The sequence below is a fragment of the Lolium rigidum genome, chromosome 3 (genome assembly GCF_022539505.1).
Source record: "Lolium rigidum isolate FL_2022 chromosome 3, APGP_CSIRO_Lrig_0.1, whole genome shotgun sequence".
Lineage (NCBI taxonomy): Eukaryota > Viridiplantae > Streptophyta > Magnoliopsida > Poales > Poaceae > Lolium > Lolium rigidum.
Window position 1 is genome coordinate 413,163,272 of NC_061510.1, and position 12,363 is coordinate 413,175,634.

The following is a 12,363-nucleotide window of genomic DNA, read 5'->3' on the forward strand; positions in this document are numbered from 1 at the left end:
CCAGATTCGTGACAGCAAAGAAATCTGTTTCTGCGCAGTAATCCAAATCTAGTATCAACCTTGCTATCAACGACTTTACTTGGCACAACAAAACACAAAACTAAGATAAGGAGAGGTTGCTACAGTAGTAAACAACTTCCAAGACAAAAATATAAAACAAAGGTACTGTAGCAAAATAAACACATGGGTTATCTCCCAAGAAGTTCTTTCTTTATAGCCATTAAGATGGGCTCAGCAGTTTTAATGATGCACTCGCAAGAAATAGTAGTTGAAGCAAAAGAGAGCATCAAGAGGCAAATTCAAAACACATTTAAGCCTAACATGCTTCCTATGAAAAGGAATCTTGTAAATAAACAAGTTCATGAAGCATGATGCAACAAGCATAGAAAGATAAAACAAGTGTAACTTCAAAAATTTCAGCATATAGAGAGGTGTTTTAGTAACATGAAAATCTCTACAACCATATTTTCCTCTCTCATTATAACTTTCAGTAGCATCATGAGCAAACTCAACAATATAACTATCACATAAAGCATTCTTATCATGAGTCTCATGCATAAAATTATTACTCTCCACATAAGCATAATCAATTTTATTAGTTGTAGTGGGAGCAAATTCAACAAAGTAGCTATTATTATTATTATTATTCTCATCAAGTGTAGGAGGCATAGTATAATCATAATAAAATTTATCCTCCATAGTAGGCGGCACCAAAAGACCACTATCATTATAATCATCATAAATAGGAGGCAAAGTATCATCAAAGAAAATTTTCTCCTCAAAACTTGGGGGACTAAAAATATCATGCTCATCAAAGCCAGCTTCCCCAAGCTTAGAATTTTCCATATCATTAGCAACAATGGTGTTCAAAGCGTTCATACTAATATCATTTCTACTAGCATGCAAATAAGGTTCCATAGGTTTTTTAATTTTCGCATCAAACCATCCATGTCTTAAATCAGGAAATAGAATAAGAAGCTCATTGTTGTCCATTATGCCTAACTAGTGTAAACAAGAAACAAAAAGATGCAATTGCAGGATCTAAAGGAAATAGCTTCGAGCACACACACAACGGCAACTGAAAAGTACTTTACCTGCGACCGGAGTATGAGTGCCTTTTACCTTTCCTCCCTGGCAACGGCGCCAGAAAATAGCTTGATGTCTACGGGTGCTTCTATTCTTGTAGACAGTGTTGGGCCTCCAAGAGCAGAGGTTTGTAGAACAGCGAGCAAGTTTTCCCTTAAGTGGATCACCCAAGGTTTATCGAACTCGGGGAGGAAGAGGTCAAAGATATCCCTCTCATGCAACCCTGCAACCACAAAGCAAGAAGTCTCTTGTGTCCCCAACACACCTGTCATGATAGGTGCTCTAGTTCGGCGAAGAGATAGTGAAATACATGTGGTATGAATATATATGAGCAATGGCAATGGCACCAGAAAATGTGCTTTGCTCCGGGACGTGTAAACAAGCGGTAGTAACATTGCAGCGATAGTACGCATGGTAAAACGAGTAAACAAGCGAGCGATAGCGATATTTAGGAACAAGGCCTAGGGATTAGACTTTCACTAGTGGACACTCTCAACTTTGATCACATAATAGAATAGATAAATGCATACTCTACACTCTTTTGTTGGATGATGAACACCATTGTGTAGGATTACACGAACCCTCAATGCCGGAGTTAACAAGCTCCACAATTAAATGTTCATATTTAAATAACCTTAGAGTGCATGAAAGATCAACACAACTAAACCAAGTACTAACACAGCATGCACACTGTCACCTTCACACTATGTAAGGAGGAATAGATCACATCAATACCATCATAGCAATAGTTAACTTCATAATCTACAAGAGATCATAATCATAGCCTACGCCAAGTACTAACACGGATGCACACACTTGTCACCATTACATCGTGCATGAGGAATAAAACTACTTTAATAACATCACTAGAGTAGCACATAGATAAAGCGTGATGTAAAACACATTGCAATCATAAAGAGATATAAATAAGCACTTCACTACGCCATTCATAACGGTGAATAAGTATTACGTGAAATATAGCCTAAGAGACCCACACGGTGCACACACTTTGTCACCTTTACACACGTGGGACAAGGAGTCTCCGGAGATCACATAAGTAAAATTCACTTGACTAGCATAACGACATCTAGATTACAAGCATCATCATATGAATCTCAATCATGTAAGGCAGCTCATGAGATTATTGTATTGAAGTACATAGGAGAGAGATGAACCACATAGCTACCGGCACAGCCCCTGAGCCTCGATGGAGAACTACTCCCTCCTCATGGGAGACAAGCAGGCGTTGATGGAGATGGCGGTGGTGTCGATGGAGGAGCCTTCCGGGGCACTTCCCCGTCCCGGCGGCGTGCCGGAACGAGAGACTCTCGTCCCCCAGATCTTGGCTTCACGATGGCGGCGGCTCTGGAAGGTTTCTCGTACCGTGGCTCTCGGGTGTTCTGGATGCTTCCGGGCAAAATAGGAACCTGGGCGTTGATTTCGTCCAATTCCGAGAATATTTCTTTAATAGGATTTCTGAAACCAAAAACGGCGGAAACGAGAACGGCACTTCGGCATCTTGTTAATAGGTTAGTTCCAGAAAATGCACGAATAAGACATAAAGTGTGCATAAAACATGTAGATATCATCAATAATGTGGCATGGAACATAAGAAATTATCGATACGTCGGAGACGTATCACCGCCCACACGTGTGGGCCCCCTGTGGCCCTCCTCTGGTGGCTCTCGGGTGTTCTGGAAGCTTCGTGGAATTATAAGATGCTGGGCGTTGATTTCGTCCAATTCCGAGAATATTTCCTTACTAGGATTTCTGAAACCAAAAACAGCAGAAAACGAGAGCCGGCACTTCGGCATCTCGTCAATAGGTTAGTTCCGGAAAACGCATCAAAACGATGTAAAGTGTGAACAAAACATGTAGGTATTGTCATAAAAGAAGCATGGAACATAAGAAATTATCGATACGTTGGAGACGTATCAGTGCCTGCCAACAATCTCATACCATGAAGGAGTGCCTTTTTATTTTAGTTTTATTTAGATTACACTCCTCCCCACCTTTGCTTTCTCAAGCCATGGCTAACCGAATCCTCGGGTGCCGTCCAACAATCACATACCATGGAGGAGTGTCTATTTTTGTAAAATTATGAAGGTTAATTAATTTGGGATCTGGGAATCCCATTGCCAGCTCTTTTTGCAAAATTATTGGATAAGCGGATGAAGCCACTAGTCCATTGGTGAAAGTTGCCCAACAAGTTTGAAAGATAAACACCACATACTTCCTCATGAGCTATAAAACATTGACACAAATCAGAGATGATAAAAATTTGAATTGTTTAAAGGTAGCACTCAAGCAATTTACTTTGGAATGGCAGAGAAATACCATGTAGTAGGTAGGTATGGTGGACACAAATGACATAGTATTTGGTTCAAGGCTTTGGATGCACGAGAAGTAATCCCTCTCAATACAAGGCTTAGGCTAGCAAGGTTATTTGAAGCAAACACAAGTATGAACCGGTACAGCAAAACTCACATAAAAACATATTGCAAGCATTATAAGACTCTACACTGTCATCCTTGTTGCTCAAACCCTTACCAGAAAATATCTAGACTTTAGAGAGACCAATCATGCAAACCAAATTTCAACAAGCTCTATGTATTTCTTCACTAATAGGTGCAAAGTACATGATGCAAGAGCTTAAACATGAGCTATAACAATTGCCAAGTATCAAATCATTCAAGACATTCTACCAATTACCACATGTAGCATTTCCCGTTTCCAACCATATAACAATTAACGAAGCAGTTTCAACCTTCGCCATGAACATTATGAGTAAAGTGAAAGTGCATGGAGCCCCCATGTGTGGTTTTGGTAATTAATGACAGTCCCTATGGACTAATGTTTGCATTGAGTTATATTTGTAGGTGTTGTCCATAGGCAATGCTTGAACCATTTGTTGGCTTCAAGGTTGCAATAAGAAGAAATTAATGAAGGATATCAAGTGTCAAGTATGTCTTGAAGATGAAGATGAAGTGAGCCCTCAAGTTACTTCAAGACATCAACATAATGAAGTGCAAGTTCAAGATGAGCCAACTCGAAGAGATCATAAGCTTGAAGCTTGCCATGAAGAAATGTTTGAACCATATGTTGGCTTCAAGGTTGCAAGAAGAAGAAATTGATGAAGAAGATCAAGTCTCAAGTATGTCTTGAAGATGAAGATGAAGTGATCTCTCAAGGTTAACTTCAAGACATCAACGAAATGAAGTGCAAGTTCAAGATGAGCCATCTCGAAGAGATCCATTGCTTGAGTCTTGCCATCCTTATGGTGATCATGGATATGTGAAGATGCGCCGAAGAAGAAGCTCTCCCATGGTGGATTATGGGGGAGCAATCCACAAGACTTCGTCAAGCAAGCACAATCAAGAAAGGCGTTCCATCTTGGTGAGGTCAAGATCGTCGTCATCGAGCTCAAGTGGAATGCTCAAGTATAAGGTTTGCTCTTGATAGAGTTTCTTTCTCACCGGTCTCATAGTGTAGTTGGAGACCGGTTTATAGTTTAGTTGCCATACTATCAAGAGGGCTCTCGAGTGAGTAACTCGATCGTATCGTTTGGTGAGAGCTCAAACCTTTGCATCCTTGCATCATCTTTCTTGGTTGTTATTTGTACCTTATCCATGTGATGTTTTAGAGCTTGTGCTTATTCTCATGACAAGCTCTAGTTCATCGAAAACGGATTTCGCATAGATCACTTGTTGCGTTTTCGAGTTTGGTTCATCATCTTTCTTGGTTTTATTTGGATCTTATCCATGTTATGTTTTAGAGCTTGTTCTTATTCTCATGACAAGCTCTAGTTCATCAAGAATGGTTTTTGCACGGGCAACTTGTTGCATTTTCGAGATTGGAGGTTTTACCGGTATGTCTTTTTAGATAGGTCAAACCTTTCATCATTTGTTTCTATCCTCCCTTGTTGGACTATGATGGTTTCCTGCATGATCTTGTAGAGCTTGTTCCTAGCTTCAAAACAAGCCCAAGATCATCAAAATCGGAGTCCGGATGCTAAAGTTATGCCCGTTTTAGTTTTGGTGTTTCTGCAGTTTTCTGGGGGGGCGGATAATCCGGCCCGAATGGCCAATTCCGGGCAAATATCCGGCCCGAGTCCAGGGGCGATTTCGGTGGGCGGATTTTCCGGCCTGGGAGGCCCCAAACGGTCATATTTCGTTGGGAGGGGGTATATAAGACCCCCTTCTTCCTCCTTGGGCTGGTTGGTTCACTTTCCCTCTCTCCCCTCCATTGTTGTACTTCAAAGCTTACCCTAGTTCTTGATTCCTCCCATGATTCTTGCATATTCTTGAGGGAAAAGAGAGAGGAGATCTAGATCTACATTTCTACCAATCAAATCCATCTCTTTGTGAGTGGAACTTGATACGTCTCCGACGTATCGATAATTTCTTATGTTCCATGCCACATTATTGATGATATCTACATGTTTTATGCATACTTTATGTCATTATTATGCGTTTTCCGGAACTAACCTATTGACGAGATGCCGAAGGGCCGATTCGTTGTTTTCTGCTGTTTTTGGTTCCGAAATCCTAGTAAGGAAATATTCTCGGAATCGGACGAAATCAACGCCCAACATCCTATTTTTCCACGAAGCTTCCGGAACACCCGAGAGCCGCCGGAGGAGGGCCCTGTGGGCCCCGGACGACGAGGTGGCGCGGCCCAGGCCTTGGCCGCGCCCCCCTAGTGTGTCGTCGCCTCGTCGACCCTCCGACTCCGCCTCTTTGCCTATATAAAGGTCCCTGACCTAAAAACCTCGACACGTTCGACGAAACCAGAGAAAACCATCCAGAGCCGCCGCCATCGCGAAACTCCAATTCGGGGGACAGAAGTCTCTGTTCCGGCACCCTGCCGGGACGGGGAATTGCCCCCGGAGTCATCTCCACCGCCGTCTCCACCGCCATCTTCATCACCGCTGCTGTCTCCCATGAGGAGGGAGTAGTTCTCCATCGAGGCTCGGGGCTGTACCGGTAGCTATGTGGTTAATCTCTCTCCTATGTACTTCAATACAATTCTCATGAGCTGCCTTACATGATTGAGATTCATATGATGATGCTTGTAATCTAGATGTCATTGTGCTAGTCAAGTGGATTTTACTTATGTGATCTCCGGAGACTCCTTGTCCCACGCGTGTAAAGGTGACGAGTGTGTGCACCGTGTGGGTCTCTTAGGCTATATTTCACGGAATACTTATTCACTGTTATGAATGGCATAGTGAAGTGCTTATTTATATCCCTTTATGATTGCAATGTGTTTTGTATCACAATTTATCTGTGTGCTACTCTAGTGATGTTATTAAAGTAGTTTATTCCTCCTGCACGGTGTAATGGTGACAGTGTGTGCATCGTGTAGTACTTGGCGTAGGCTATGATTGTGATCTCTTGTAGATTATGAAGTTAACTGTTGTTATGATAAGTATTGATGTGATCTATGCCTCCTTCATAGTGTGATGGTGACAGTGTGCATTCTATGTTAGTTCTTGGTGTGATTGTGTTGATCTATCTTGCACTCTAAGGTTATTTAAATATGAACATTGAATATTGTGGAGCTTGTTAACTCCGGCATTGAGGGTTCGTGTAATCCTACACAGTTAGTGGTGTTCATCATCCAACAAGAGGGTGTAGAGTAGTCCTATTATGTGATCATTGTTGAGAGTGTCCACTAGTGAAAGCGGGATCCCTAGGCCTTGCTTCCAAGCATCGAATCTCCCTTTGTTTACTGTTTTGTTGTATGTTTACTCGCTGCCATATTTTATTCAGATTGCTATTACCACTCATACTCATCCATATTACTTGCATCTCACTATCTCTTCGCCGAACTAGTGCACCTATACATCTGACAAGTGTATTAGGTGTGTTGGGGACACAAGAGACTTCTTGCTTTGTGGTTGCGGGGTTGCTTGAGAGGGATATCTTTGACCTCTTCCTCCCCGAGATCGATAAACCTTGGGTGATCCACTTAAGGGAAACTTGTTGCTGTTCTACAAACCTCTGCTCTTGGAGGCCCAACACTGTCTACAAGAATAGAAGCACCCGTAGACATCAAGCACTTTTCTGGCTCCGTTGCCGGGGAGGAAAGGTAAACGGCACTCACACACCGGCTCCCGCCAACGAGCACTTTTTTGGCGCCGTTGCCGGGGAGGAAAGGTAAAAGGCACTCATACTCCGGTCCCAGGTAAAGTACTTTTCTGTTGCCGTTGTGTGTGTGCTCGAAGCTATTTCCTTTAGATCCTGCAATTGCATCTTTTTGTTTCTTGTTTACACTAGTTTGGCATAATGGACAACAATGAGCTTCTTATTCTATTTCCTGATTTAAGACATGGATGGTTTGATGCGAAAATTAAAAAACCCATGGAACATATTAGTATGAACACTTTGAATACCATTGTTACTAATGATATAGAAAGTTCTAAGCTTGGGGAAGCTGGTTTTGATGAGCATGATCTTTTTAGTCCCCCAAGCATTGAGGAGAAAATTTACTTTGATGATAATTTGCCTCCTATTTATGATGATTATAATGATAGTAGTCTTTTAGTACCGCCTGTTATGGAGGATAAATTTGATTATGATTACAATATGCCTCCTATATTTGATGATGAGAATAATAATGATAGCTACTTTGTTGAATTTGCTCCCACTATTACCAATAAAATTGACTATGCTTATGTGGAGGGTAATGATACTTTTATGCATGTGAATAAAGATGTTTTATGTGATACTTATATTGTTGAGTTTGCTCATGATGCTACTGAAAGTTATTATGAGAGAGGAAAATATGGTTGTAGAAATTTTCATGTTACTAAAACACCTCTCTATATGCTGAAATTTTTGAAGTTACACTTGTTTTATCTTTCTATGCTTGTTGCATCATGCTTCATGAATTTGTTTATTTACAAGATTCCTATGCATAGGAAGCATGTTAGACTTAAATGTGTTTTGAATTTGCTTCTTGATGCTCTCTTTTGCTTCAACTACTATTTCTTGTGAGTGCATCATTAAAACTGCTGAGCCCACCTTAATGGCTATAAAGAAAGAACTTCTTGGGAGATAACCCATGTGTTTATTTTGCTACAGTACCTCTATTTTATATTTGTGTCTTGGAAGTTGTTACTACTGTAGCAACCTCTCCTCATCTTAGTTTTGTGCCTAGTTGTGCCAAGTAAAGTCGTTGATAGTAAGGTTCACACTAGATTTGGATTACTGCGCAGAAACAGATATCTTGTTGTCACGAATCTGGGCCTAATTCTCTGTAGGTAACTCAGAAAATTATGCCAATTTACGTGAGTGATCCTCAGATATGTACGCAACTTTCATTCAATTTGGGCATTTTCATCTGAGCAAGTCTGTTGCCTTAATAAAATTCGTCTTTACGGACTGTTCTGTTTTGACAGATTCTGCCTTTTATTTCGCATTGCTTCTTTCGCTGTGTTGGGTGGATTTCTTTGATTCCATTACCTTCCAGTAGCTTTGTGCAATGTACATAAGTGTTAAGAATGATTGTGTCACCTCTGAACATGTGAATTTTTGATTATGCACTAACCCTCTAATGAGTTTGTCTCGAGTTTGGTGTGGAGGAAGTTTTCAAGGGTCAAGAGAGGAGGATGATATACTATGATCAAGAAGAGTGAAGAGTCTAAGCTTGGGGATGCCCCCGTGGTTCATCCCTGGATATTTTAAGAAGACTCAAGCATCTAAGCTTGGGGATGCCCAAGGCATCCCCTTCTTCATCGACAAATTATCAGGTTTCTTCTCTTGAAACTATATTTTTATTCGGCCACATCTTATGTACTTTACTTGGAGCGTCTGTGTGCTTTTGTTTTTGTTTTTGTTTGAATAAATGCTTGTTTGGGAGAGAGACACGCTCCGCTGGTTCATATGAACACATGTGTTCTTAGCTTTTAATGTTCATGGCGAAGGTTGAAACTGCTTCGTTCATTGTTATATGGTTCGAAACGGAAAATGCTACATGTAGTAATTGGTAAAATGTCTTGGATAATTTGATACTTGGCAATTGTTGTGCTCATGTTTAAGCTCTTGCATCATATACTTTGCACCTATTAATGAAGAAATACATAGAGCTTGCTAAAATTTGGTTTGCATAATTGGTCTCTCTAAGGTCTAGATAATTTCTAGTAAAGAGTTTAAACTACAAGGAAGACGGTGTAGAGTCTTATAATGTTTACAATATGTCTTTTATGTGAGTTTTGCTGCACCGGTTCATCCTTGTGTTTGTTTCAAATAAACTTGCTAGCCTAAGCCTTGTATCGAGAGGGAATACTTCTCATGCATCCAAAATCCTTGAGCCAACCACTATGCCATTTGTGTCCACCATACCTACCTACTACATGGTATTTCTCCGCCATTCCAAAGTAAATTACTTCATGTGCTACCTTTAAACAATTCAAAAGCTATTATCTCTTATTTGTGTCAATGTTTTATAGCTCATGAGGAAGTATGTGGTGTTTATCTTTCGATCTTGTCATTTACTTCGGACAGACTTTCACCAATGGACTAGTGGCTTCATCCACTTATCCAATAATTTTGCAAAAAGAGCTGGCAATGGGGTTCCGAGCCCCAATTAATTAACCTTCATTAATACTTCTCTTCACATGTTTTGCTCTGATTCATCAGTAAGCAACTTAATTTTGCAAATAGACACTCCTTCATGGTATGTGAATGTTGGAAGGCACCCGAGGATTCGGTTAGCCATGGCTTGTGTAAGCAAAAGGTTGGGAGGAGTGTCATCCATAAATAATAAAACTAAAGTACATGTGTAAACAAAAGAGAAGAGGGATGATCTACCTTGCTTGGTAGAGATAACGTCCTTCATGGGAGCCGCTCTTGAAAGTCTGGTTGATAAGGTAGTTAGAGTGCCCACTACCATTCGTTGACAACAACAAACACCTCTCAAAACTTTACTTTTATGCTCTCTATATGATTTCAAAACTTAAAAAGCTCTAGCACATGATTTAATCCCTGCTTCCCTCTGCGAAGGGCCATTCTTTTACCTTTCATGTTGAGTCAGTTCACCTATCTCTCTCCACCTCAAGAAGCAAACACTTGTGTGAACTGTGCATTGATTCCTACATACTCGCATATTGCACTTGTTATATTACTTTACATTGACAATATCCATGAGATATACATGTTATAAGTTGAAAGCAACCGCTGAAACTTAATCTTCCTTTGTGTTGCTTCAATACCTTTACTTTGATTTATTGCTTTATGAGTTAACTCTTATGCAAGACTTATTGATGCTTGTCTTGAAAGTACTATCCATGAAAAGTCTTTGCTTTATGATTCAGTTGTTTACTCATGTCATTACCATTGTTTTGATCGCTGCATTCATTACATGTGTTTACAATAGTATGATCAAGGTTATGATGGCATGTCACTCCAGAAATTATCTTTGTTATCGTTTACCTGCTCGGGACGAGCGAGAACTAAGCTTGGGGATGCTGATACGTCTCCGACGTATCGATAATTTCTTATGTTCCATGCCACATTATTGATGATATCTACATGTTTTATGCATACTTTATGTCATTATTATGCGTTTTCCGGAACTAACCTATTGACGAGATGCCGAAGGGCCAGTTGCTATTTTTTGCTGTTTTTGGTTCCAGAAATCCTAGTAAGGAAATATTCTCGGAATCGAACGAAATCAACGCCCAGCATCCTATTTTTCCACGAAGCTTCCAGAACACCCGAGAGCCGCCAGAGGAGGGCCCTGTGGGCCCCAGACGACAGGGTGGCGCGACCCAGGCCTTGGCCGCGCCCCCCTAGTGTGTCGTCGCCTCGTCGACCCACCGACTCCGCCTCTTCGCCTATATAAAGGTCCCTGACCTAAAAACCTCGACACGTTCGACGAAACCAGAGAAAACCATCCAGAGCCGCCGCCATCGCGAAACTCCAATTCGGGGGACAGAAGTCTCTGTTCCGGCACCCTGCCGGGACGGGGAATTGCCCCCGGAGTCATCTCCACCGCCGTCTTCACCGCCATCTTCATCACCGCTGCTGTCTCCCATGAGGAGGGAGTAGTTCTCCATCGAGGCTCGGGGCTGTACCGGTAGCTATGTGGTTAATCTCTCTCCTATGTACTTCAATACAATAATCTCATGAGCTGCCTTACATGATTGAGATTCATATGATGATGCTTGTAATCTAGATGTCATTGTGCTAGTCAAGTGGATTTTACTTATGTGATCTCCGGAGACTCCTTGTCCCACGTGTGTAAAGGTGACAATGTGTGCACCGTGTGGGTCTCTTAGGCTATATTTCACAGAATACTTATTCACTGTTATGAATGGCATAGTGAAGTGCTTATTTATATCCCTTTATGATTGCAATGTGTTTTGTATCACAATTTATCCGTGTGCTACTCTAGTGATGTTATTAAAGTAGTTTATTCCTCCTGCACGGTGTAATGGTGACAGTGTGTGCATCGTGTAGTACTTGGCGTAGGCTATGATTGTGATCTCTTGTAGATTATGAAGTTAACTGTTGCTATGATAAGTATTGATGTGATCTATGCCTCCTTCATAGTGTGATGGTGACAGTGTGCATGCTATGTTAGTTCTTGGTGTGATTGTGTTGATCTATCTTGCACTCTAAGGTTATTTAAATATGAACATTGAATATTGTGGAGCTTGTTAACTCCGGCATTGAGGGTTCGTGTAATCCTACACAGTTAGTGGTGTTCATCATCCAACAAGAGGGTGTAGAGTAGTCCTATTATGTGATCATTGTTGAGAGTGTCCACTAGTGAAAGCGGGATCCCTAGGCCTTGCTTCCAAGCATCGAATCTTCGTTTGTTTACTGTTTTGTTGCATGTTTACTCGCTGCCATATTTTATTCAGATTGCTATTACCACTCATACTCATCCATATTACTTGCATCTCACTATCTCTTCGCCGAACTAGTGCATCTATACATCTGACAAGTGTATTAGGTGTGTTGGGGACACAAGAGACTTCTTGCTTTGTGGTTGCAGGGTTGCTTGAGAGGGATATCTTTGACCTCTTCCTCCCTGAGATCGATAAACCTTGGGTGATCCACTTAAGGGAAACTTGCTGCTGTTCTACAAACCTCTGCTCTTGGAGGCCCAACACTGTCTACAAGAATAGAAGCACCCGTAGACATCAGAACTCTCTAGATCTTGATCTTGGTGTTCTTTGTGAATTCCTTTGTTCTTCCTCTCTTATTCTCCCAATAGCTTTTGTAGCTTTGTTGGAATTTGAGAGAGAAGGACTTGAGCATCTTT